The 26663-nt window shown below is 42.2% G+C and overlaps 1 protein-coding gene across 1 annotated transcript in view; it reads right to left on the bottom strand.

Annotated features, from left to right (window-relative positions):
- The window catches only part of EFNB3 (ephrin B3), a 149087-nt gene that overhangs the window by 121550 nt on the left and 874 nt on the right, over positions 1 to 26663 (bottom strand). The gene's annotated exons all lie outside the window — the stretch shown is intronic.

Genomic DNA, 26663 nt, shown 5'->3' with positions numbered 1-26663 from the left:
ATTCAATCAAATACTTACCGTAATTTTCCTTTTCTAGTGTCTATCCCTGGCATCATATGGACCCACCCTTGGTCTTGATATACATACAGTATGTAAATTGCTGTGGTGTCATTATTTCTCTCTTTTATAGATTTAAACTGGTCCTGTAGGTAGGGACGGAGCTGTATTGCTAGTATGTTGCCATGTAGGCACCAGGAACCCGAAAAATGTAATTAAATACTTACTGTAATTTTCTTTTCCTGGTGATTATGCATGGCAACATATGGACCCATCGTTGGCCTTGGCATACTTACGGTAACTCCTGTGGGGTCATTATTTCTCTCTTTTATAGATTTAATCTGGTCCATTAGGTAGGGATAGGGGCGGATCTCTATTACTAGTATGCTGCCATGTAGGCACCAGTAAACCACAAAACTGTATCAAATATTTGCCATAATTTTCCTTTCCTGTTGCCTATCCATGGCAGCATACAAATCCACTGTCAGTCTTCATGTAGTTACACAGAATGTTGTGGGGTCATTATCTCTCTCTTTTATAGACTTAAACGGGTCCTGTAGGTGGGGTTAGGGGCACCAGGGAAAAAAAATTAAGGTAAGTTTTTGTACAAATTTTCATTTTTTTCCCCCCTGTTAATTAATGCAAAGCATAAATGGACTCTCCTTTGGTCTTGTGATAGTCACGTAAATTGCTGCAGTGTCATTATTTCTCTCTTTAATTTGTAAGCTGTCATGTAAGCAACCGGGAACCGAAAAACTGAATCAAACACTTATGCCGTGTACACACGGGCGGACTTTTCGGCATCAAAGGTCCAACGGTCTTTCCGACAGACTTTCGACGGACTTCCAACTGACTTTCGAACAAACGGACTTGCCTTCACACGATCACACCAAAGTCTGATGGATTCGTATGTGATGACGTACGACCGGACTAAAATAAGGAAGTTGATAGCCAGTAGCCAATAGCTGCCCTAGCGTCGGTTTTCGTCCGTCGGACTATCATACAGACGAGCGGATTTTTCGACCGGACTCGAGTCTGTTGGAAAGATTTGAAACATGTTTCAAATCTAAAATCTGTCTGATTTTCGCCCGAAAAAGTCTGCTGCAGGTCCGATGGAGCCCACACACGGTCGGATTGTCCGATGGATTCGTCCCATCGGACCAGTCCGGTCGAAAAGTCCGCCAGTGTGTACACGGCATTAGGCGCCAGGAAAAGAAAATGAGGGTGTTTGAATCAGTTTTTCGGTTCCTGGTTGCCTACATGGCAGCGTACAAATTAAAGACAGAAATAATGACACTGCAGCAATTTACGTGACTATCACAAGACCAAAGGTGCGTCCATTTATGCATTGCATTAACAGGGGAAAAAGAAATAGAAAATTTGTATCAAACACTTACCCTAATTTTCTTTTCCTGGCGCCTATCTATTGTAGCATACAAGCTCACCCTCAGTCTTGGTATAGTTGCATAAATTGCTGTGGGGTTATTATTTCTCTCTTTTATAAATGTAAATTGATCCTGTAGGTGGAGATAGAGGCAGAGCATTATCACTAGTATGCTGCCATGTAGGCACCAGGAAACTGAAAAATTCCAATATTAACCCCATTTACATGATTTGGGCTGCCTAGGCTTTTGGTCATGTGATGCAGCTTAAGAACAGCAATTTTTTGTCTTTAATTAATTTAACTGATTCAGCATTACCCCCCTATAATGTTAGTACGCTGCCATGTAGTCATCAGGAAACTGAAAAACTGTATCAAATACTTACCCGAATTTTCTTTTCCTGGTGCCTATCATTCTAGACTAAAGGCTCTAATGAGCAGAGCCCTCTGATCCCCCCCCCCCAGTATTGAATTGTATTGTAACTGTACTGTTTGCCCCATGTTGTAAAGTGCTGCGCAAACTGTTGGTGCTATATAAACCCTGTATAATAATAATAATAATAATAATATCCACGGCAGTATATGGACCCACCTTCTGTCTTAGTCTAGTTATGTAGAATGCTGCTGGGTCATTGTCTATTTCTTTTATAAATTTAAACTGGTCCTGTAGGTAGGGACAAGGACAGAGCTCTATTGTTAGTACACTGCTATGTAGGCACCAGGAAACCGAAAAACTGTATCAAACACTTGGCATAATTTTTTCTTCTCCTGTTGCCTATCCACTGCAGAATACGGGCCCACTCTCCGTCTTGATTTAGTTACACAGAATGCTGTGGGTGTCATTATCTCTCTCTTCTATAGAATTAAACTGGTCCTGAAAGGTGAGGTTAGGGTAGCAGGAAAGGAAAATTAAGGTAAGAATTTGATAAAATTTTCATTTTTTTCCTTGTTATTTCATGCAAAGTTTTAATGGACTCACCCTTAGTCTGGGAGGTTATTATCTCTTTCTTTTAAAGATTTAAACTGGTCCATAAAAGGTGAGGTTAGGGGTAGCAGGAAGGAAAATTAAGGTAAGAATTTGATAAAATTTTCATTTTTTTGTTCCTTGTTAATTCATGCGGAGTGTTAATGGACTCACCCTTAGTCTGTGGGTGTCTTTTTCTCTTTCTTTTAAAGATTTAAACTGGTCCTTAAAGGTGGGGTTAGGGGTAGCAGGAAAGGAAAATTAAGGTAAGTATTTAATAAAATTTTCATTTTTTCCCCCTGTTAATTCATGTGACATGTGAATGGACTCACCCTTAGTCTGTAGAGTCATTATTTCTCTCTTTTAAAGATTTAAAATGGGTCCTTAAAGGTGAGGTTAGGGGTAGCAGGAAAGGAAAATTAAGGTAAGTATTTGAAAAAATTGTCAATTTTTTTCTGTTGATTCATGAAAAGTGTGAACCTCAGTGAAAGGTCCACTTAAATCATCAGTGCTGTTGGCGTCTCAGATTAGTATATATATGTCTGGGAGAAGGACTGAAGAAGGGCGCTCATATACATGAAACCATCACCCATGGCAGTTCAGTCTGTTGGCTTTTATTCTGGTGAAAGAAGTCGAAATTCCCCCATTCTCGCCTCTTCTTCATACAACAGAGGGACTTTCTGGTGAAAGAAGTCGAAATTCCCCCATTCTCGCCTCTTCTTCATACAACAGAGGGACTTTCTGGTGAAAGAAGTCGAAATTCCCCCATTCTCGCCTCTTCTTCATACAACAGAGGGACTTTCTGGTGAAAGAAGTCGAAATTCCCCCATTCTCGCCTCTTCTTCATACAACAGAGGGACTAGAAAGTCCCTCTGTTGTATGAAGAAGAGGCGAGAATGGGGGAATTTCGACTTCTTTCACCAGAATAAAAGCCAACAGACTGAACTGCTGATAAAGGAAGTTGTGGTTTCTCCGTAGCCTAGATCTGTCAATGAGTATATGTCACTGTCAGTAGATTCCTGTGTGCACTCGTTCAGCCATGGCCACTATATTCATAGACTCCAGACTCAAGAACAATTACACATTAGAGGAAACCCTTATCAAGGCTTGGCTAATATTTCATAAAGAGGACCAGTGACATTGTTGCCAACTTGACTGTGTAATCTAGGACTGTTTTACCGCCCCCTCTCTCTACCTCTGCCAAAGAGAACGGGGCTCCATTGTCCTAGATGCCAACCTCTCTTTAGTTTTCTGCCTAGTTATAAATGTAGTCTCCATAACAGAAAAAAAATCACATCTATGTGATTGAATGATAGCAGTGAATGGTGGTGACCTCCAGAAAAAATGTGAACTTTTACTGTTGTCACCAGTACAGGAATAGAGGGGACACTTGTTCCAATGGCAACTAAAAGAGCATTTCCCTCACTGTGGAATATATATATATATAAAACCTGTTTTCGGGTTCAAGCCAATCCCTTCTCCATCCTACACAAAAATAAAATCTACATATACAGTTTAGTGGTTCATGAACATTCTTAAAATGATTCCTAAAGTTAAAATTTTTTATATATTATAAAAAAAAATATATATATATATATATATATATATACACACACACACGCTTTTTATATTTAATTTTGTATTTTTGCTATATACACTTTTTAGCTAAAGAAAAAAATTATATATATATATATATATATATATATATATATATATATATATATATATATATATATATATATATATATATATATATATATATATATATATGTGTGTATATATATATATATATATATATACACATACATACATACACACATACACCTAAATATCAATGTGTACTCAGTAAAACTGGTATGCTAATCTTATTCTTGATATACAGATGGCCACAAGAGGGAGAATTTACAAATCTATATACGTAAAACAAATATGGAACAGCAAACAGGAACAGTGCGAAAGTCTTATAAAAAATGACTTCCTTTCACAAGTAAAGATACAAGTAAACATTACAGGATATAAAACACCATATCAAAATGTGTGCTTGCTGCAGCTTTCCTTCAGTTTGAAACAAATTGAGCAAAATACCGTAATGTTGCTTTAAAAATGGAAACTCTAAATAAGACCTCCTTTCCTTGTCCGAGCAGAGCAGCCCATGTGCAATCCCAGTGCCCATCCCCCGCACAAACTATGTGTCCAGCCCCTCCAGCACATCATGTATTGTAGACCATCATTACAGATTACACCATCCTCACATGTTAATCTATCTATTGTATTATGGGAGCTTGGCTTTTTCTCTCCTGGTTCGAACAAGGTTCAAAGGTCCTTGTCCAGGCACTTCCTGTTATAGGGTGACAACATTCTGACATTGTCTCCCAAATGTGCTCGTGTGTTGTCACTCTGTAACACACTATCCCAAGGATTCTACAAGTGGCCAATACAAGTTGCACTGCACATTAAGCCAGCATGGTCCACTGTTGTCACCATGTAGCCATCACTGGAATGTAGACAGGAAGTGGCTGCAAAGCAGTTGGAGGAGATCAAAAGCATTCCGGTGTAACAAAGGATGGAAAAAAAAAAAGGGAAAATATTACTTGATTAAAAAAAAAATACAATTGTTGATGCTATGTAGGGCTTGACCAAACCAAATGTCCCACTACAGTCACACAATATTATTATACATTGCTCTGACATATACCGCAGTGCTGTAGAGAGAACAATGAGCCGGTCACATCAGTCTCTGCACCAGAGGACCATTACAGTATGTAGCTCTGACATACACTATATTACCAAAAGTATTGGGATGCCTGCCTTTGCACACACATGAGCTTTAATGACATCCCAGTCTAATGCCCCGTACACACGGTCGGACATTGATCAGACATTCCGACAACAAAATCCTAGGATTTCCGACGGATGTTGGCTCAAACTTGTCTTGCATACACACGGTCACACAAAGTTGTCGGAAAATCTGATCATTCTGAACTCGGTGACGTAAAACACGTACGTCGGGACTATAAACGGGGCAGTAGCCAATAGCTTTCGTCTCTTTAATTATTCTGAGTATGCGTGGCACTTTGTCCATCGGATTTGTGTACACACGATCAGAATTTCCGACAACGGATTTTGTTGTCGGAAAATTTTATAGCCTGCTCTCAAACTTTGTGTGTCGGAAAATCCGATAGAAAATGTGTGATGGAGCCTACACACAGTCGGAATTTCCGACAACAAGGTCCTATCACACATTTTCCGTCGGAAAATCCGACTGTGTGTACGGGGCATTAGTCTGATTAGTCTGTAGGGTTCAATATTGAGTTGGCCCACCCTTTGCAGCTATAACAGCGTGAACTCTTCTGGGAAGGCCGTCCACAAGGTTTAGGAGTGTGTCTATAGGAATGTTTGACCATTCTTCCAGAAGCACTTTTGTGAGGTCAGGCACTGATGTTGGACGAGAAGGCCTGTCTCGAAGTCTCCGCTCTAATTCATCCCAAAGGTATTCTATCGGGTTGAGGACAAAACTCTGTGCAGGCCAGTCAAGTTCCTCCACCCCAACCTCGCTCATCCATATCTTTATGGACCCGGATAGAGCACCTTTGGGATGAATGAGAGCAGAGACTGCGAGCCAGGCCTTCTCGTCCAACATCAGTGCCTGACCTCACCACTGCGCTTCTGGAAGAATGGTCAAACATTCCCATAGACACACTCCTAAACCTTGTGGACAGCCTTCCTAGAAGAGTTGAAGCTGTTATAGCTGCAAAGCGTGGGCCAACTCAATATTGAACCCTACGGACTAAGACTGGGATGCCATTAAAGTTCATGTGCGTGTAAAGGCAGGCCTTACCTGCAAAGGATTTGTAACTCTTTTCAGCTAGTGTTGTGATCCGGAAACCCCTGCCAAACAGGACAGCTACAGTATCTCACAAAAGTGAGTACACCCCTCATATTTTTGTAAATATTTTATTCTATCTTTTCATGTGACAACACTGAAGAAATTACACTTTGCTACAATGTAAAGTAGTGAGTGTACAGCTTGTATAACAGTGTAAATTTGCTGTCCCCTCAAAATAACTCAACAGACAGCCATTAATGTCTAAACCGCTGCCAACAAAAGTGAGTACACCCCTAAGTGAAAATGTCCAAATTGGGCCCAAAGTGTCAATATTTTGTGTGGCCACCATTATTTTCCAGCACTGCCTTAACCCTCTTGGGCATGGAGGTCACCAGAGCTTCATAGGTTGCCACTGGAATCCTCTTCCACTCCTCCATGATGACATCACAGAGCTGGTGGATGTTAGAGACCTTGCGCTCCTCCACCTTCCATTTGAGGATGCCCTACAGATGCTCAATAGGGTTTAGGTCTGGAGACATGCTTGGCCCGTCCATCACCTTTACCTTCAGCTTCTTTAGCAAGGCAGTGGTCATCTTGGAGGTGTGTTTGGGATCATTATCATGTTGGAATACTGCCCTGCGGCCCAGGGAGGGGATCATGCTCTGCTTCAGTATGTCACAGTACATGTTGGCATTCATGGTTCCCTCAATGAACTGTAGCTCTCCAGTGCCGGCAGCACTCATGCAGCCCCACACCATGACACTCCCACCACCATGCTTGACTGTAGGCAAGACACACTTGCCTACTCCTCACCTGGTTGCCGTCCCACACGCTTTACACCATCTGAACCAAATAAGTTTATCTTGGTCTCATCAGACCACAGGACATGGTTCCAGTAATCCATGTCCTTAGTCTGCTTGTCTTCAGCAAAATGTTATCAGGCTTTCTAGTGCATCATCTTTAGAAGAGGCTTCCTTCTGAGATGACAGCCATGCAGACCAATTTGATGCAGTGTGCGGTGTATGGTCTGAGCACTGACAGGCTGACCCCCCCCCCACCCCTTCAAACTCTGCAGCAATGCTGGCAGCACTCATACGTCTATCTCCCAAAGACAACCTCTGGATATGACGCTGAGCACATGCACTCAACTTCTTTGGTCGACCATGGTGAGGCCTGTTCTGAGTGGAACCTGTCCTGTTAGACCGCTGTATGGTCTTGGCCACCGTGCTGCAGCTCAGTTTCAGGGTCTTGGCCATCTTCTTACAGCCTAGGCCATCTTTATGTAGAGCAACAATTCTTTTTTCAGATGCTCAAAGTTTTCTTTGCCATGAGGTGCCATGTTGAACTTCCAGTGACCAGTATGAGAGAGTGAGAGCGATAACACCAAATTAAACACACCTGCTCCCCATTCATACCTGAGACCTTGTAACACTAACGAGTCACATGACACCGGGGAGGGAAAATGGCTAATTGGGCCCAATTTGGACAGGGGTGTACTCACTTTTGTTGCCAGCGGTTTAGACATTAATGGCTGTGTGTTGAGGGGACAGCAAATTTACACTGTTATACAAGCTGTACACTCACTACTTTACATTGTAGCAAAGTGTCATTTCTTCAGTGTTGTCACATGAAAAGATAGAATAAAATATTTATAAAAATGTGAGGAGTGTACTTACTTTTGTGAGATACTGTAGGTCCTCAGCTCAGCAACAGAGCATGGTCCAGAACCCACCCCAGACTGTGATTTGAATAGTGAAGTGAACACCCTGGTGAGGTCATTCTCCCCTCCTGTAAGCATATTGCCTGTGTTAGATTGACAGCACTGTTCACAGCAATGCAGCCCTGATTGGCTCAGTTGCTGCTCCCCCAATAGGCCTCTAGGCACTTAAACTAGTTGCATGCAAATATTTAATGATTACTGTACATAACAGGACTGAATGGCGGTTTATTCTTTCTTCCTGGAGATCAATATTACCCTGTCTATTGTCGGAGTCCTATCGTATCTTGTGATGACCAATCAGACATTTCTTTCCATTATCCTCTCTTAATGGAAGAGCTCAAAGTGCAAATGAATTTCTATGATGAACGATTTGAGTTCCGCACATTTTAGGAAACAATCTATATTCCAACCAGGCGTGAAAATGTTTCATCTAAACTGGCACATCTCTCCGCCATGTCCTGGAATTCACCTTCAGCAACTGACCACCCCGCTTGCCCCATCCCTCAGGCTGGCAGTGTCTGTGCTTGGATGGATGCCGATTCTGGGAAAGTTGAGGGTTCTAGGGCCATGCTTGGTGGTTCTGAGAGAGAGGGGGGGTTTACACAAGAGAATCCAGTGACAAGAGCCTGTAGTCCCCCTTAGAAGCACTATGAGAAGCCTCCTTGCTGTCACTGGAGTGGGACATTAGAGTGTAAGCTTCTCTGGTACAGAGACTGAAGTGACTGGTTCAGTGTTTTCTGTACAGCACCGCAGTATATGTCAGAGCTATGTAAATGTATAATGTAGTCATAAAAGTCCACACTGGATAATTTCCACTTGATATCCATGTAAAATAAGAAATACAGATTCCAGGTATCTTCCACCAGTGCTTATTAGTTCTCATTCCTCTACCCAAAATTAGAAAGGAGGCTTACCAAATCCACTACTCCACCAGGGAGGTATGTTGCGCTTGATATGATTAAAAGGGATATCTCCCATATAACGCCACTGAGAACTCCTCCTTGATCTACACAACAACCATCCTCTTGGCGCAAACCTCAGCCGCCGTGGAACGCACCATTTGGATTGCAGCCAGCAAGGACTTAGTCCATCACCAAAAATGATAAAAAGGGAACTCTCCCGGTGTAGAAAGTTAAAACCACTTTCATTCCGTAAAACAAAAACTAAGAACAAACCACCAAATGCACTTTCGCTGAGTGCTGCTCAGCACAAAACAGCAGTGTGATGACGTCAGTGCTCACAACTCCGACCTATGCGTTTTGTCCAATCATCAGGGGCTTGGTGCGCCAACATGTTATTACTTATTTAAAAGATCCAAACATCCCCACCCATCCAAACACCTTTGGCAACCGGTCTTTGACATAAAAATTTATGCTCAATTAATGCTATTTAATGCTCAATAACTGGTGCCACGTACACCAGGCGATCTTGTGTATATTGAGGATCACCCCAGCCGGTAACACAGAGGCTGATGTGACTGGTTCAGTGTTCTTTGTACAACACTATGCTATATAAATGTAGATTAATAACCACTTACCAACCAGGCCAATTCTGACATTTCTCTCCTACATGTAAAAATCATAATGTTTTTTTTCTAGAAAGTTACATAGAACCCCCAAAGATTATATATGTTTTTTTTTAGCAGAGACCCTAGAGAATACAATGGCAGTCATTGCAATTTTTTATCTTGCACGGTATTTGCAGCAATTTTTCAAACCCGTTTTTTTTCGTGCTTTAAAAAAAAAAACAAAAAAAAAAACAGTAAAGTTAGCCCGATTTTTTTGCATAATGTGAAAGATGAAGTTACGCCGAGTAAATAGATACCTAACATGTCACGCTTCAAAATTGCTCGTGAAATGGCGCCAAACTTCGTTACTTAAAAATCCCCCATAGGCGACGCTTTAAAAAACTTTACTACTTACATATTTTGAGTTACAGAGGAGGTCTTGGGCTAGAATTATTGCTCTCGCTCTAATGTTCGCGGCGACACCTCACATGTGTGGTTTGAACACCGTTTTCATATGTGGGCGGGACATATTACGTATTACGTATGCGAGCTCAAGGGGAACGGGGCACTTTAAAAAAAAAAAATATATTGTTAATTTTACTTTACATTTTTTAGTTTGACACTTTTAAAAAAATATATAAAATTTTGATCACTTTTATTCCTATTACAAGAAATGTAAACATCCCATGTAATAGGAAAACAGGTCCTCTTTATAGTGAGATATGGGGTTAGTAAGCCCCACATCTCACCTCTAGGCTGGGAAGCCTGAAATAATAAAAAAAAAAAGGACCTCAGCTTCCCAGGCGAGGCGGCGCCGCTTGTTTGAATGCAGAGGCCGAGCGCGATGTCATAACAGCCTCCGACGATCATAGAGACTCCGGCGACCATCTGGTCCGCCTGAAATCTCTATGGTAAACATCCGGGGCCGGCGGATCCCTTCTCCGACTCACCGATCGCAGCGGTGAGTCGGTAGAAGCACCGGAGGGCGGCGGGAGGGGGGGGCGTCCCCTCTCGCCACCCATAAGAACGATCAAGCGACTGACCAGCCACTATGATCATTCTTATGGTGTAGGGAATCGCCGGCTGAAAAAGCCGATATCTGAATGATGTCTGTAGCTGCACCCATCATTCAGATATCCCCGCACAAAGTCAAGGACGTCATATGATGGCCGGCTGTCGGCAAGTGGATAATAGTGTGTGAGGGGAACATTAGATTGTAAGCTCCTCTGGTGCAGAAACTGATGTGACTGGCTTGGCTGTTCTCTGTGTACAGCACTACGGTATATGTCAGAGCTCTATATATAAGCTATATATACAGTACCTCACAAAAGTGATTACACCCCTCACATTTATGTAAATATTTTATTATATCTTTTCATGTGACAACACAGAAGAAATAACACTTTGCAACAATGTAAAGTAGTGAGTGTACAGCTTGTATAACAGTGTAAATTTGCTGTCCCCTCAAAATAACCCAACCCACAGCCATTAATGTCTAAACCGCTGGCAACAAAAGTGAGTACACCCCTAAGTGAAAATGTCCAAATTGGGCCCAAAGTGTCAATATTTTGTGTGGCCACCATTATTTTCCAGCACTGCCTTAACCGTCTTAACCTGTCTACCGACAGGGTACCACTGGAGTCCTCTTCCACTCCTCCATGACAACATCACCGGGGGTAGGGGGATGTTAGAGACCTTGCACTCCTCCACCTTCTGTTTGAGGATGTCCCACAGATGCTCAATAGGGTTTAGGTCTGGAGACATGCTCGGCCAGTCCATCACCTTTACCCTCAGCTTCTTTAGCAAGGCAGTGGTCATCTTGGAGGTGTGTTTGGGGTTGTTAAGTTGGAATACTGCCCTGTGGCCCAGTCTCCAAAGGGAGGAGATCATGCTCTGATTCACTATGTCACAGTACATGTTGGCATTCATGGTTCCCTCAATGAACTGTAGCTCCCCAGTGCCGGCAGCACTCATGCAGCCCCAGACCATGACACTCCCACCACCATGCTTGACTGTAGGCAAGACACACTTGTCTTTGTACTCCTCACCTGGTTGCCGCCACACACACTTGACACCATCTGAACCAAATAAGTTAATCTTGGTCTCATCAGACCACAGGACATGGTTCCAGTAATCCATGTCCTTAGTCTGCTTGTCTTCAGCAAACTGTTTGGCTTTCTTGTGCATCATCTTTAGAAGAGGCTTCCTTCTGGGATGACAGCCATCCAAACCAGTTTGATGCAGTGTGCAGCATATGTTCTGAGCACTGACAGGCTGACCCCCCACCCCTTCAACCTCTGCAGCAATGCTGGCAGCACTCATACGTCTATTTCCCAAAGACAACCTCTGGATATGATGCTGAGCACGTGCACTCAACTTCTTTAGTCGACCATGGTGAGGCCTGTTCTGAGTGGAACCTGTCCTGTTAAACCGCTGTATGGCCTTGGCACCGTGCTGCAGCTCAGTTTCAGGGTCTTGGCAATCTTCTTATAGCCTAGGTTATCTTTATGTAGAGCAACAATTCTTTTTTTTTTCAGATCCTCAGAGAGATCTTTGCCATGAGGTGCCATGTTAAACTTCCAGTGACCAGTATGAGAGAGTGAGAGCGATAATACCAAATTTAACACACCTGCTCCCCATTTACATCTGAGACCTTGTAACACTAACGAGTCACATGACACCGGGGGGGGGGTTGGCTAATTTTGCCCAATTTGGACATTTTCACTTAGGGATGTACTCACGTTTGTGAGATACTGTATATATGAATAAAATAGTGTGTAACTGTGGGGTTATTAGAGTGTAAGCTCCTCTCGTGCAAAATCTGATGTGACTGGCTCAGTGTTCTCTGTACAGCACTGTGGTATATGTCAGAGCTATATAAATGTATAATATTATAGTGTGTGACTGTGGGGATATTAGAGTGTAAGCTCCCCTGGTGCAGAGATTGATGTGGCTGGCTCAGTGCTCTCTGTACAACACTATGGGGGTTATTTACTAAAGGCAAATCCACTTTGCACTACAAGTGAACTTAAAAGAGCACTGAAAGTGCACTTGGAAGTGCAGTCGCTGTAAATCTGAGGGGGACATGCAAGGAAAATAAAAAACATTTTAGCTTGTACATGATTGGATGGTAAAATCAGCAGAGCGTCCCCTCTTTTCAGATCTACCCCTCAGATTTACAGCGACTGCACTTCCAAGTGCACTTGTAGTGCAAAGTGGATTTGCCTTTCGTAAATAACCCCCTATGGTATATGTCTGAACTAAATAAACGTTTAACACTTTCATGCCTAAGCCTATTTCTAACATTTGTTGCTTACAAGTAAAAATCCGTATTTTTTGATAAAAAATTACTTAGAAACCCCCAAACATAGACCCTAGAGAATAAAATGGCGATCGTTGCTATATTTTATGTCACATTGTATTTGCGCACCGGTCTTTCAAACACAATTTTTTGGGAAAAAAAGACACTTTCATGAATTAAAAAAAAACTAAACAGTAAAGCAGGGCCCTCTGATTCCTCCTGTATTGAATTGTATTGTACTTGTACTGTCCTCCCTAATGTTGTAAAGCGCTGCGTAAACTGTTGGCGCTATATATTATTATTATTATTATTATTCAGGATTTATATAGCGCCAACAGTTTAGGCAGCGCTTTACAATATAAAAGGGAGACAATACAGTTATAATACAATAAAATACAAGAGGATTAAGAGGGCCCTGCTCAGAAGAGCTTACAATCTAATAGATTATATTATAATATATTATATAATAGAATATAAATCCTGTATTATAATAATAATATTAAAGCTAACCCCTTTTTTATTTGTATAATGTAAAAGATGTTACGCCGAGTAAATAGTTACCTAACATGTCACGCTTTGAAATTGCGTGCGCTTGTGGAATGGCAACAAACTACGGTACCTAAAAATCTCCATAGGCAGCGCTTTAAGAAAAAATTAATGGTTACCAGGTTGTGACATCGCTTCCATGTTTACAGAAAGAAGACTGGAAGAAAGCCGTTTCAGGCCGTATATATGCGGACAATCGGCGGGAAGGGGATAATGATAGTGTGTGACTATGTGGGTATAAGGCTTGATTCACACTAATGCGTTTTTTCTTATGCTTTTTGCATTTTGCAGAAATGCAAGGAATTTGTTTAACATGGGTTCCCCTATGAAACACATTCACATTAATGCATTTTTGTGCCCCTGCGTTTTTGGAAAGGGTCGGGGGAGTTTTTTCCCACAAAATGCAGCGTTTTGCATGTAATAGACTTTAAAGGACCCCGCATCCAAAACGCAAGTAGTAATGCATTTTTACCGCGATTTTACTGCAATTTTACCATGATTTTGCGCCTTTTTTTTTGCATTCACTATATATAGCTGGTTGCTAAGGAGCAGGTCCGAAAGCCATCGCCGCATCCTTAGCAATGGATGAGTCATTGCTGAATGTAAAGAAAAAAAATTGACGGCTAAAAAAATTCCTGAAAAAAAAAAAAATTGCGCGGGGTCCCCCCCAAAATCCATACCCTTATTGCATGCAGCCCGGCAGGTCAGGAAATTTTAATTTTTTTTTTAAATTTCGGCGTGGATGTGTCCCCTCCAAATCCATACCAGACCAAAGGGCCTGGTATGGACTGGGGGGGGGACCCCACGCCGTTTTTTTCGTGAATTTTTTTAACTGGCAATTTTTTTTTATTTTTTACATTCGGCTACATTCATCAGCTGTCAGCGGAGAAGCCCGCTGACAGCTGATGACTCATCCCTTGCTAAGGACGTGGCGGCTGACTTCCCAACCCCCTCCTTAGCAACCAGCTATATACAGTGAATGTAAAAAAAAAAGACAAAAATCACAAAACGCAAATCGCTGCAAAATCGCTGTAAAAACGCAGAAAGCACAGCAAAAAGCACTGCAGAAACTCTCAAAAGCAGCATGCCTAGATATGAATCGAGCCTGAGTGTAAGCTCCTCTGGTGAAGACTGGTGTGACTGGCTCGGTGGTTCCTGTACAGCACTGCAGTATATGTCAGAGCTATATAACTGTATAATAAAAATAGTGTGTGACTGTGGGTGTATTCGAGTGTAAGCTCCTCTGGTGCAAAGATTGATGTGGCTGGCTTAGTACGGCACTATGGTATATGTTTGAGCTATATAAATTTATAATGGTAGTGTGTGACTGTGTGGGTATTAGAGTGTAAGCTCCTCTGGTGGAGACTGGCTCAGCGTTTTCTGTAAAGCACCGTGGAATATGTCAGAGCTATATATATGTATAATAATAATAGTATGAGAGTGTGGGGGGGGGGGACATTAAAGAGTAAGCTTCTCTGGTGCAGAGACTGATGTCACTGGCTTGGCATTCTCTGTACAGCACTGCAGTATATGTCAGAGCTATATATATTTTATATATATATATATATATATATATATATATATATATATATATATAGTGTGATAGTGTGTGGCTGTGGGGGTATTAGAGTGTAAGCTCCTCTGGTGCAAAATCTGATATGACTGTCTCAGTGCTCTCTGTACAACACTATGGTATATGTCTGAGCTGTATAAATGTATAATGATTGTGTGGGTATTATGCTCTGTACGCACGGTCGGACTTTCCGACGGAATATGTGCGATCGGAGCTTGTTGTTGGAAATTCTGACCGTGTGTAGGCTCCATCGGAATTTCCGACACACAAAATTTATAAAATTTTCCGACAACAAAATCTGTTCGCGTAAATACCGACCGTGTGTGGACAATTCCGACGCACAAAGTGCCACGCATGCTCAGAATAAATTAAGAGACGAAAGCTATTGGCTACTGCCCCGTTTACAGTCCCGACTTACGTGTTTTACGTCACCGCGTTCAGAGCGATCGGATTTTCCAACAACTTTGTGCGACCGTGTGTATGCAAGACAAGTTTGAGCGAACATCCGTCGGAAAAAATCCATGCATTTTGTTGTCGGAATGTCCGATCGTGTGTACGGGGCATAAGAGTGTAAGCTCCTCTGGTGAAGACTGGTGTGACTGGCTCAGTGTTCTTTGTACAGCGCTGTGGAATATGTCAGAGCTATACACATGCAAACAACTACTACTAGCAGCAACAAAAACAATAACACTAATTATAACTGTGCCCTGTTGGTGAGGAGCATTGCTCAGCATTTCCCCTGGTATACGTGGCTCCTCAATGCCTAGGGGCCCCTCAGGCTGTATTCCGAACAGCTTTTCATTAAAAATTCAGCCTTTTCACTGTTGCATTGTATTTATCACAGTGACACCCACCCGTCTATATATACACACACAATACATATGACAGCGTGACTCACACGAGACTGAAATCACTTTAAAGCAGAGCAAATCTGCATCTCTGCCATCTCTAGAGCACCACAAGTCCCAACAAGCCCTGCAGGCGGCACGTTGGTGCATGCCGCAGTTTGTCCTCAAAATGATGAGCAGCTATTTATAGATACCCGGCATACAGCCTGCTGATTGCCCATCTACCTCTGACAAAGGCCACGTAGGTGTATCCGAGGACCATAACTCTCTACCGAGACTCTATCGGTCTATCGATGTTCAGATTAATCCACCCGTAACACATCGACGTTTTGCTTTACACCCACAGGTGTGTTGAGCAGCGCCAGGGCGCTTAAATCAACACATCGATACTCAGAGATGTAAATTGCACGCGTGAGCCGCCCCCGGTCATGCTAAGGCGATCAGTCATAAGACAAGTGAACGCCAGACTTGCAGGCAAGACCGCGTCATCTTATGTACAGACAAACATTATGTAGACAAAAATGAAAAAAAAAAATGATTGTGCAATTAATGTGATGGGGTTACATTAACATTGGAACAATGCCGATACAGGGATTAGGTGCGTGCAGTGCAGGAGCATCCATATTCAGATGGAAAAATTGTCACAAGAAAAATTGCAAAAAAAAAAAACCTAGAAAAATACCAGTTCTACAGATTACAGTATTATTCCTGGTGACTTAAGACTGCAGGGATGGCATGACTAAGAATATGAACCATCTTTCTAGGAAGAACACGTTGCCAAGGTAAGCTCAGTCATCCACTGCAGCAAGATTTCACAAAGCTTCTCACATGAGAGATACATGGGGCTTCCTGGGATTTATGGTCTGCCACGTCCTATATTTCTCCACCACATTCAGTCTTCCAAGGCAGATCAGATGTATATTTGATTGGTGGCTGTGAGAAATAGTATTGACACTTTCAAGCAGGCTTTCTCAAACAGGGTTGCGTGGAATCCCAGTGTTCCTTCAGAGCTTTCAAGGGGGTCCATTGACTAACCTCTTATGAATCCACTAATTATAAAGGACATTTTACCTGCAACTGTCCGTCAATGTGAGGGCCCTTGTCTTACTAACATAAATGTGAGTGTCCCTTCCCGGCTGAGCTCCAATGCAAGGGAAGCTCTTCTCCGTTGACCTTCAATATAAAGGGGCACTTTCCCATTGATCACCACATGTAAAGGAAGACCGTCTTCATTGATCATTGCTTGAATGAGAAGGAAGGTGGTGTTCCAAAAAAAAAATGCCACTCTTGGTGGGAGATTACGATCGTTTATTGAAAGCGTGAGAGCATACACGTTGAGCCAACGATTTTCGGGGAACTGCCTCCTTCTTCAGGGCTGTTTGTATGTGCTAAAATAATTATTTGACCCCCTGCAGATTTTGTAAGTTTGCCTACTTACAAAGAAATGAAGGGTCTATTATTTTTATCTTAGGTGTATTTGGTGGAGAAACCCTTGTTGGCAAGCACAGAAGTAAGACGTTTTTTGTAGTTAGTGACCAGGTTTGCACACACTTCGGTAGGGATTTTGGTCCACTCTTCTTTACAGATCTTCTCTAAATCCTTAAAGTGGTTGTAAACCCTTACAGACCACTTTTTGCTACAGGTAAGCCTATAATAAGTAGCTACCCAGCATATCTCCTAAACCTGCACGGTTTAGGAGATATCCCCTGTATTTGCATGTTCCGACGTCATCGGCACATGCGCACTGAAGCAATGGCATATACTATGCATACTGTGCTATGCATACTAGCTCATTATGCCTTTGTCTTGCAGGTGTTAGTTTGAAAAAAAAAAAACAGTGGGTTTACAACCACTTTAAGGTTTCTTGCCTGTCTCTTGGCAACTCGAAGTTTCAGCTCCCTCCGTAAATTTTCAGATTATTGGATTAAGGTCTGGAGACTGGCTAGGCCACTCCATGACCTTAATGTGCTTCTTCTTGAGCCACTCCTTTGTTGCCTTGTTATGCTTTGTTTTGGGTTATTGTCATGCTGGAAGACCCGTCCAGGAACCATCTTCAGTGTTCTGGCTTAGGGAAGAAGGTTCTCGTCCAAGATTTTACAATACATGGCCCCATCCATTGGCCCCTCAATGTGGCAAAGTCAACCTGTACCTTTAGCAGAGAAACAGCCCCAAAGCATCATGTTTCCACCTCCGTGCTTGACTGTAGGAAGTCGGGTTAATGCCATAGAGCTCAATTTTGGTCTGCTCTGACCACAGCACTTTCTCCCAATCCTTCTCTGAATCATTCAGATGTTCATTGGCATGACTCTACATGTGCCTTCTTGAGGAGGGGGACTCGCCATGTTTGGAGGAAAAAAAAATGCTGACTATGACCCTAAGAACACATCCCTACAGTCAAGCATGGAGGTGGAAACATTATGTTTTGGAGCTGTTTCTCTGCTAAAGGTACAGACCAACTTTGCCGCATTGAGGGGCCAATGGATGAGGCCATGTATTGTAAAATCTTTGATGAGAATCTTCTTCCCTCTGCCAGAACACTGAAGATGGGTCATAGATGGATCGTTCAGAATGACAATGACCCAAAACCTACCACTAAGGCAACAAAGGAGTGGCTCAAGAAGAAGCGCATTAGGTCATGGAGTGGCCTAGCCAGTCTCCAGACCTTAATCCTATAGAAAATTTATGGAGGGAGTTGAAACTTCGAGTTGCCAAGCAACAGCCAAGAAACCTTAAGGATTTAGAGAAGATCTGTAAAGAAGAGTGGACCAAAATCCCTACTGAGATGTGTGCAAACCTGGTCACTAACTACAAGAAACGTCTTCTGTGTTCGCCAACAATTGTTTCTCCACCAAGTCATGTTTTGTTTGGGGATCAAATCCTTATTTCACTCACTGAACTGCAACTCAATTTATAACATTTGCCTCCTGTGTTTTTTTCTGGATTTTTGGTTGATATTCTGTCTCTATCATTCAAAATAAACCTATGATAAAAAAAATTATAGACCCTTCATTAGTGTGCAAACTTACAAAATCTGCAGGGGTACAATCATTATCATCAAAATCATTATTATCCTCACTATAAGGGGACACGTCTCTACTAATCGCCAATGTACTAAGAGAACATTTTTAAACTAACCAACAACGTAAGGGGTAATTTCTCTACTGAGCACGAATGTAAGGGACATGCTTCCCACTGGTTACCATGTGAAAAGACACTTTACCACTGAGCACCAATGTATAAGGACACTTTGCCACTAAAACTCAATGTAAGGGGACACTTCTCTATTAATCACCAATATAATGGGACACATATCCACACATCACCAATGTAATGGGCATTCTTTGCACTGACCACCAATGTAAAAGGACACTTTGGCACTGAACCCCAATGTAAGGGGACATTTCTCTATTAACTGTTAAGGGGTCATGTCTCCACACAACACCAATGTAGGGGGCATTCTTTGCACTGACGCCCAATGTAAGGAAGCACTTCTCCACTGAGCACTAATGTAAGGGACATTCTTCCCACTGACTACAAATGCAAGAAGACACTTCACTACTGATTACCAATGTAAAGGGGGACACTTTGCCACTGAACCCTAATGTAAGGGGACACTTCTCCACTGACCACCAATTTAAGAGGACACTTCTCCACTGACCACCAATATAAGAGGACACTTCTCCACTGACCACCAATATAAGAGGACACTTCTCCACTGACCACCAATATAAGAGGACACTTCTCCACTGACCACCAATTTAAGAGGACACTTCTCCACTGACCACCAATGTAAGAGGACATTACAATTTTCACTGCCTGCTTTTCTTTTCTGGTCTTTGTTTTTAATTTAATTGTTTTTATAATAATATCTACAACTCATCTCAAGGCTTTGCTTATTTTATGTTGGAAGGTAGAGGCTAGAAAAGACAGAAAAAAGTATGGAAACCAAACTAGACAATAAGAAAAGCCAGACACTCATCTATTCACCCTGTGGATGGGTGGGGCTCAGTGGCTGACCATACAATAAAGAGAAGAAACTACACCAGAGAAGGAAAGGGCGTATAAAAAGAAACCACATATAGAGCCACAGAGATATAGTATCTGATATAATAACTAGTTAATTATAACAAAAATAGAAATGTATTAATTGTATGAATACACAATAGTTGATTACACTGAATATAAAATCAATGAACCCCAAAGCTTTCAGTTAGCACATATCCTGACCTGGAGACCCAACTGCTGAGCACCTCATGCTTCCCCAAGACCTTTAGAAGCTTGGCGTCTTCTATACCAGCTTGGTGTCTTCTATACCAACACAAGCTTTATTTGTCCTCTTCAACATGGGGACAAGGTGCTATGCCAGGGGGGTTTCCACTGGCAAGGTCCCACCCCCGTGCACAGAGAATTAGGTAGAGGAGCCAGCTAAAAATGGATCTGGGTACTAAGAAAAGAGCGGTTAGACATCTAGCAGTTCACTCATTAGCTAATGTCAAGTTACGTATCATAAACCAACGTTCCTGCTGAGTCGTTTTATGTCCAGATTTAGGTTACAATGTCATGCTAAATTTATTATCTAGAGGTCCCGACTGAATTTCTGCTGCAGAGTCAGATTTAATTAAAGCCAACTAACTGTAGATTCAACACTGCTGGTTACTCGGCAATGGAAGCACGAACGTGAAACAAAAATGTTCATGAAGTTTCCTTGTGCTACACAACATATATTCTTGATATAAAGGACTGGATCCACTGTGGACAATGCATGTGACCTACATGTATAAAGGACAGTGAGCCCAAAATCGATCATTCAGCTTTCTGATGGGTGTAATGGATTCAACCAAACCCCTCCATTATCTTTGCTACATGGTTCTTGTCATGCTGTCAGCCTGGTTTTTGGCAACCTTAGCTGGAGATACCTAAGGACTATGTCTGCGTGGGGTTGTATGAGCTCCTGCATTCCTGGTATACTGGCAGGTCAATTGGTTTTCATAGCACACTGATGGGGGTATTAGAGTGTAAGCTCCTCTGGTTCAGAGATTGATTTGATTGGCTCAGTGTTCTCTGTACAGCACTGAGGAATAGCTCATATCTATATAAATGTATAATAATAATAGTGTGTAATTGTGGTGGGACATTAGAGTGTAAGCTCCCTTGCTACAGAGCCGAATGTGAATGGGACACTGTTCTCTGTACAGAACTATGGTATATGTCAGAGCTATATACATGTATAATCTTATGTGACTGTGGTGGAGATATTAGAGTGTAAGTTCCTCTGGTACAGAGACTGATGTGACTGGCTCAGTGTTCTCTGTACAGCACTGCGGTATATGTCAAAGCTATATAAATATATAATAGTGTGTAGCTGTGATGGGGACATTAGGGTGTAAGCTTCTTCCTCTGAGGAAGAAGGTTTACCTCCGAAACCCGTTAGCCAGCAGTGACCCCCTACTTGGTCTCCCCTATGATCTGGAGAGTGAGGGTCCCAGGACTGTTTTACCACGGGATGGAAGCCAGTTTATGCGTATTTATTTTCACATGCTTGTGAGTAGTTATCTTTATTCATACAAAATACATTTACTTGGGATATTGCACAAGGCTGGTGCGCCCTCTTTTCCTTTATCTTTCTATGTGGAGGAAAATGCCTTGTTGATGTCAGAGGTCAGAGGAGAATGGGCAGAATGGTTCCAGATGATAGAAAGGCAACAGGAACTCAAATAACCAATCGTTACATCCAAGGTATGCAGAATACCATCTCTGAACGCACAACACATCCAACCTTAAAGCAGATGGGCTACAGCAACAGAGGACCACATCGGGTGCCACTCCTGTCAGCAAAGAACAGGAACCCGAGGTTACAATTCGCACAGGATCACCAAAATTGGAAATAGAAGATTGGAAAAACGTTGCCTGGTCTGATGAGTCTCAATTTCAGCTGCGACATTCAGATGGTAGGGGCCGGATTTTGGCATAAACAACATGAAAGCATGGATCCATCCTGCCTTGTATCAACAGTTCAGGCTGGTGGTGGTGTAATGGTATGGGGGAATATTTTCTTGGCACACTTTGGGCCCCCTTAGTACCAATTCAGCATCGTTTAAACGCCACGGCCTACCTGAGTATTGTTGCTGACCATGTCCATCCCTTTATGACTACAGTGTACACATCTTCTGATGGCTCCTTCCAGCAGGATAATGCACCATGTCACAAAGCTCAAATCATCTCACCACTGGACAATGAGGTCACTGTACTCCAATGGCCTCCACAGTCACCAGATCTCATCCCATAGAGATTGGCATCATGGATGTGCAGCCAACAAATCTGCAGCAACTGCGTGATGCTATCATGTCACTATGGAGCAAAATCTCTGAGGAATGTTTCCAACACCTTGTTGAATCTATGCCACGAAGAATGAAGACAAAAGGGGGTCCAACCCGGTACCAGCAAGGTGGATCTAATAAAGTGGCCGGTGAGTATATGCCAGAGCTATATAAATGTATAATCGTATGTGACTGTGGTGGAGATATTAGAGTGTAAGCTCCTCGGGTGCAAAGACTCATGTGACTGGCTCAGTGTTCTCTGTAGAGTACTACTGTATATGTCAGAGCTATATCAATGTATAATGATAATAGTGTTTGACTGTGACAGGAATATCAGAGTGTAAGCTCCTATGGTTCAGAGCCTGATGTGAATGGTCCAGTGTTCTGTGTACGGCACTGTGGTATATGTCAGAGCTATAGAAAATGTATGATTTACAAACAGTAATAAAAATACAAAAAACGACCTCACATTCCACTTTCTGCTCACTGAGTGCGCTCAGGAAAGCTGTAAACTGATTGGCTGCAGGGGGAAACAGCACCTTGACTTTTGACATTTGCCTTAGCAACTGAGCTAAATATATTTATTAGATAAGTGAAATGTCGAAGTGCAGACTCTTCAAGATCTGCTATCACTGTAATAGGGATCACACGACCTCCAGGAAAGGGTTCTTCTGGACCAGGTTCCGGGCACATGCATGGAAGACATACAACGTCTTGCCTAACTGTTATTTGTCATTCAGGCCGGACAACAAACCCTGTCTTCCCAGTCGTGTCTGTTGCCACATTTTCACGCACCATCCAGAAATTTGGCAGAAACCACCCACCAGGACCACCTACATTTGGCCTTCCATGACAAAACCTCCAATGAATTGGTTCTCACAAGCTTTTCAAATTCACAGTCGTCCTCTATATGTCGTTCTGTACACTGCAAACTATAGATCTGGTTTAAACGCTGATACATTAAAGTGGAACTTTATGGCAAAAATTTACAATGGGTGAACAGGCAGGATTCTTATTGCAGAGGAAGCATGCTTTGTCTCTTCTGCATTAAAGTTACTTACCTGCCTGTCCATCCCTGTACAGGGAGATGTGCATGCGCAAGCTCATTGTACAAACTCAGCAATGCCAAGCTGATTGGACTCCTCCACATGTGGAGGGAGTGATGTCATCTGGACCCGGCCAATGAAAGCGGCGGGTGAGCGTTACCCAGAAGCCCCCCATCTTGAAACGTGGGAAAAATGCCCTTACTTTGGTGCTCTGTAGGAAGTATGTTACTTACTTTGGTGATCAGTGGGAAGAATGCTCCTTACAAAGGTGGTCAGTGGGAAGAATGCTCCTTACATTAGTGGTCAGTAGGAAGAATGTTCCTTACATTAGTGGTCAGGAGGAAGAATGTTCCTTACATTGGTGGCCAGTTGGAAGAATGTTCTTTACATTGGTGGCCAGTTGGAAGAATGTTCTTTACATTGGTGGCCAGTTGGAAGAATGTTCCTTACATTAGTGGTCAGTAGGAAGAATGTTCCTTACATTGGTGGCCAGTTGGAAGAATGTTCCTTACATTGGTGTCCAGTTGAAAGAATGCTCCTTACATTGGTGATCAGAGGGAAGAATGCTCCTTATATTGGTGGTCAGTGGGAAGAATATTCCTTACATTGGTGGTCAGAGGGAAGAATGATCCTTAGATTGGTGGTCAGTGGGAAGACTGTTCCTTACATTGGGGGTCAGTAGGAAGAATGTTCCTTACAATGGTCGTCAAAAGGAAGAATGTTCCTTACATTGGTTATCAGAAGGAAGAATGCTCCTTACATTGTTGGTCTGTGGAAAGAATGCTCTTTACATTGGGGGTCAGTGGGAAGAATGATCCTTAGATTGGTGGTCAGTGGGAAGACTGTTCCTTACATTGGGGGGTCAGTAGGAAGAATGTTCCTTACAATGGTTGTCAAAAGGAAGAATGTTCCTTATATTGGTTGTCAGAAGGAAGAATGCTCCTTACATTGGGGGTCAGTGGGAATAATGCTGCTTACATTGGGGGTCAGTGGGAATAATGCTGCTTACATTGGTGGCCCTTGGGGGTAATGATAGTGGTGGTCAGAATGCTACCCTTACAGACAGCTAAAAAGAACATTGATGTCACGCCTCTGGCTCTGTCAAGTGGTATTGGCCCTGGAACTATGCAGGCACCTCTAAATGGGAGGTCAATTAGCCACAGCTCAAAGAATCCCGGGCAAGCCCTGGAGGAACCTTAAGGTTCCACAGAACCCCAGTTAAAGGGGTTGTAAACCCTCGTGTTTTTTCACCTTAATGCATCCTATGCATTAAGGTGAAAAAACACCTGGCAGTCAGCAAACCCCCAGCCCCCCCCCCCCCCCCCCCCGTTTTACTTACCTGAGCCCCTTCATCTCCTCGGCGGGGACGCGCAGTCCCTCTCTCCACGGGGTCCCAGCTCTTGATTGGATAGATTGATAGCAGCGCAGCCATTGGCTACCGCTGCTGTCAATCAAATCCAATGATACAGGCGCCGGAGGGGCGGGGCCGAGTCCGGCATTCTTGTCTGTGGGCGCAAATGCTGGACTCGGGAGCACGCCCGCATTTTTTTAAAATATCTCCTTAACCGTGTAGGTTAAGGAGATATTTCTTGCACCTACATGTAAGCCTTAATCTAGGCTTACCTGTGGGTTAATGTGGTCCCAGAGGGTTTACAACCACTTTAAGGAGCCAACAACCAAAAACCAGCAACAAAGCTTAGCAAGTCACCCCACATTTCCCATTGCACTAGGGTCGTTGGTCTGAATCCTAACGATGACACTACCTGTATGAAGTTTGCATGTTCTCTCTGTGCCAGTGTAGGTTTCCTCCCACACTCCAAAGATAAGCTGGTAGGATAGTTGGTGCTCCTGTCTAAATTGGCCCTAGTAGGTATATGTATAAATGTGAATTGGGGACCTTAGATTGTAAGGGCAGGGACAATCTGAGGGCAGGGACTGATGTGATTGTACAATATATACGTAGTGGTGTGTAAATTGACAGCGCTAATGACCTGAAATAAATACATTTTACGCAAACATTTCCACAGATCCTAGTTTTTCCGTTACCTACGCAAATCCAGCACAGTTTACGCAAGTAATTTTGCTAAACCTAATTTAATACTTCAAAAAAAAAAAATCTATAAACATATTTAATGATTAATTGTTGTTTTGTCTTTAGAAGCGGAATCGCATTATTTGCGGTATCGCATTATTTGCGGTGGCCATAGACTGACTGGTTCAGTGACGTAAAGCAAGACGCAGAAGTGCTTAAAGTGCAGCAATCCCAGTGCAACCAATCAGAATTTATCTTAAAGCCGATCAGCCACTAGTAATCTGAAATTTGATTAGCTGCTTTGATTTCCTGCCCATTGCACATCATTAAAAAAAAAAAATAAATAAAAAAATAAAATGGCCAGATAAAATCCAAGAGCTAAGAAACCAAAAGCGAAAATCTCTCTCTAATTTACCATCACACACCTGAGCCTTTCGCGGATTTCCCCGACAAGTCTAATTTTACGCGCCGCTGCACACGCGCAGCAAAAGGCGTTGTTCCCCCCCCCCCCCACACCTCTTTCTACAAGGGAAGAGAACAATCTTTGATTGGTCACAGAAATTTTCCGGCATGACGGTAAACCTCTGGCGGGCCGTGTAAAATTTTTTATTTGTTTTTTGTATTGCCAGTTATTGCTTTTGCTCGTCACCCTCTGGGATACGTGATTGGTCAGGAGCGTTGCAGGAGCCAAAATTGGGCCGTGTGTGGCTTGGTTGGAAAAGTTGGAGTGGGTGACGAAAAAGAGGTGAAGTGATTTGGGAGCGCGGAGCGGAAGTTTTATGACTAATATAAGTATATATATAGATAGATATATATATATATATATCTAGATATATCTAGATATATATAGCTCAATATAGATATATACACACACGCATTATATATATATATATCTATATATATAGATATATATATATATATACACATACACACACACATACATACATACACACACAAAAATAAATAAAAAAATAAATTATATATATATATATATATATATATATATATATATATATACATATACACATACATACACACACAAAAAAAAAATATTATATATATATATATATATATATATATATATATATATATATATATATATATATATACACACACACACATACACACACACACACACACACAAAAATAAATATAAATATATATATATTACACACACACACAAAAAATATATATTTATATATAGCCTTTAAATTTACAGCTGCAAATGCATATAAATTAACATTAAATTAACCAATTAACCTTTGCAAATGTCACTGTATCACTTTTCAAATGTCACCGCATCTGTTCCCGAATTAAACTTAAAAATGACTCACAACCTGTACAGTCGTCCCCCTAAAGTAATAAAATAATGACAATTTTTAGCATTTTTGCGTCGGTGGGAGAGCGAAAAAAAAAAAGACATCCAAAAGGGGCAATTCTGCATAAAGCGTCCAAGCAGAACCAGCTCCTGCAGATAATTTAATATTCATATTTATGAAGCCGAGATGGGCAGACTCTGGCCCAGCGGGGCTCGCTGCAACTTGTAGTACCCCCCCTAAAAAAAGGTCCCCCATCTCTGTTTTTTTTTTTTCTCAAAGCGTGGAG

Source organism: Aquarana catesbeiana, linkage group LG03, assembly GCF_042186555.1.
Source record: "Aquarana catesbeiana isolate 2022-GZ linkage group LG03, ASM4218655v1, whole genome shotgun sequence".
NCBI lineage: Eukaryota > Metazoa > Chordata > Amphibia > Anura > Ranidae > Aquarana > Aquarana catesbeiana.
This window is presented reverse-complemented; position numbering and strand designations above follow the sequence as displayed.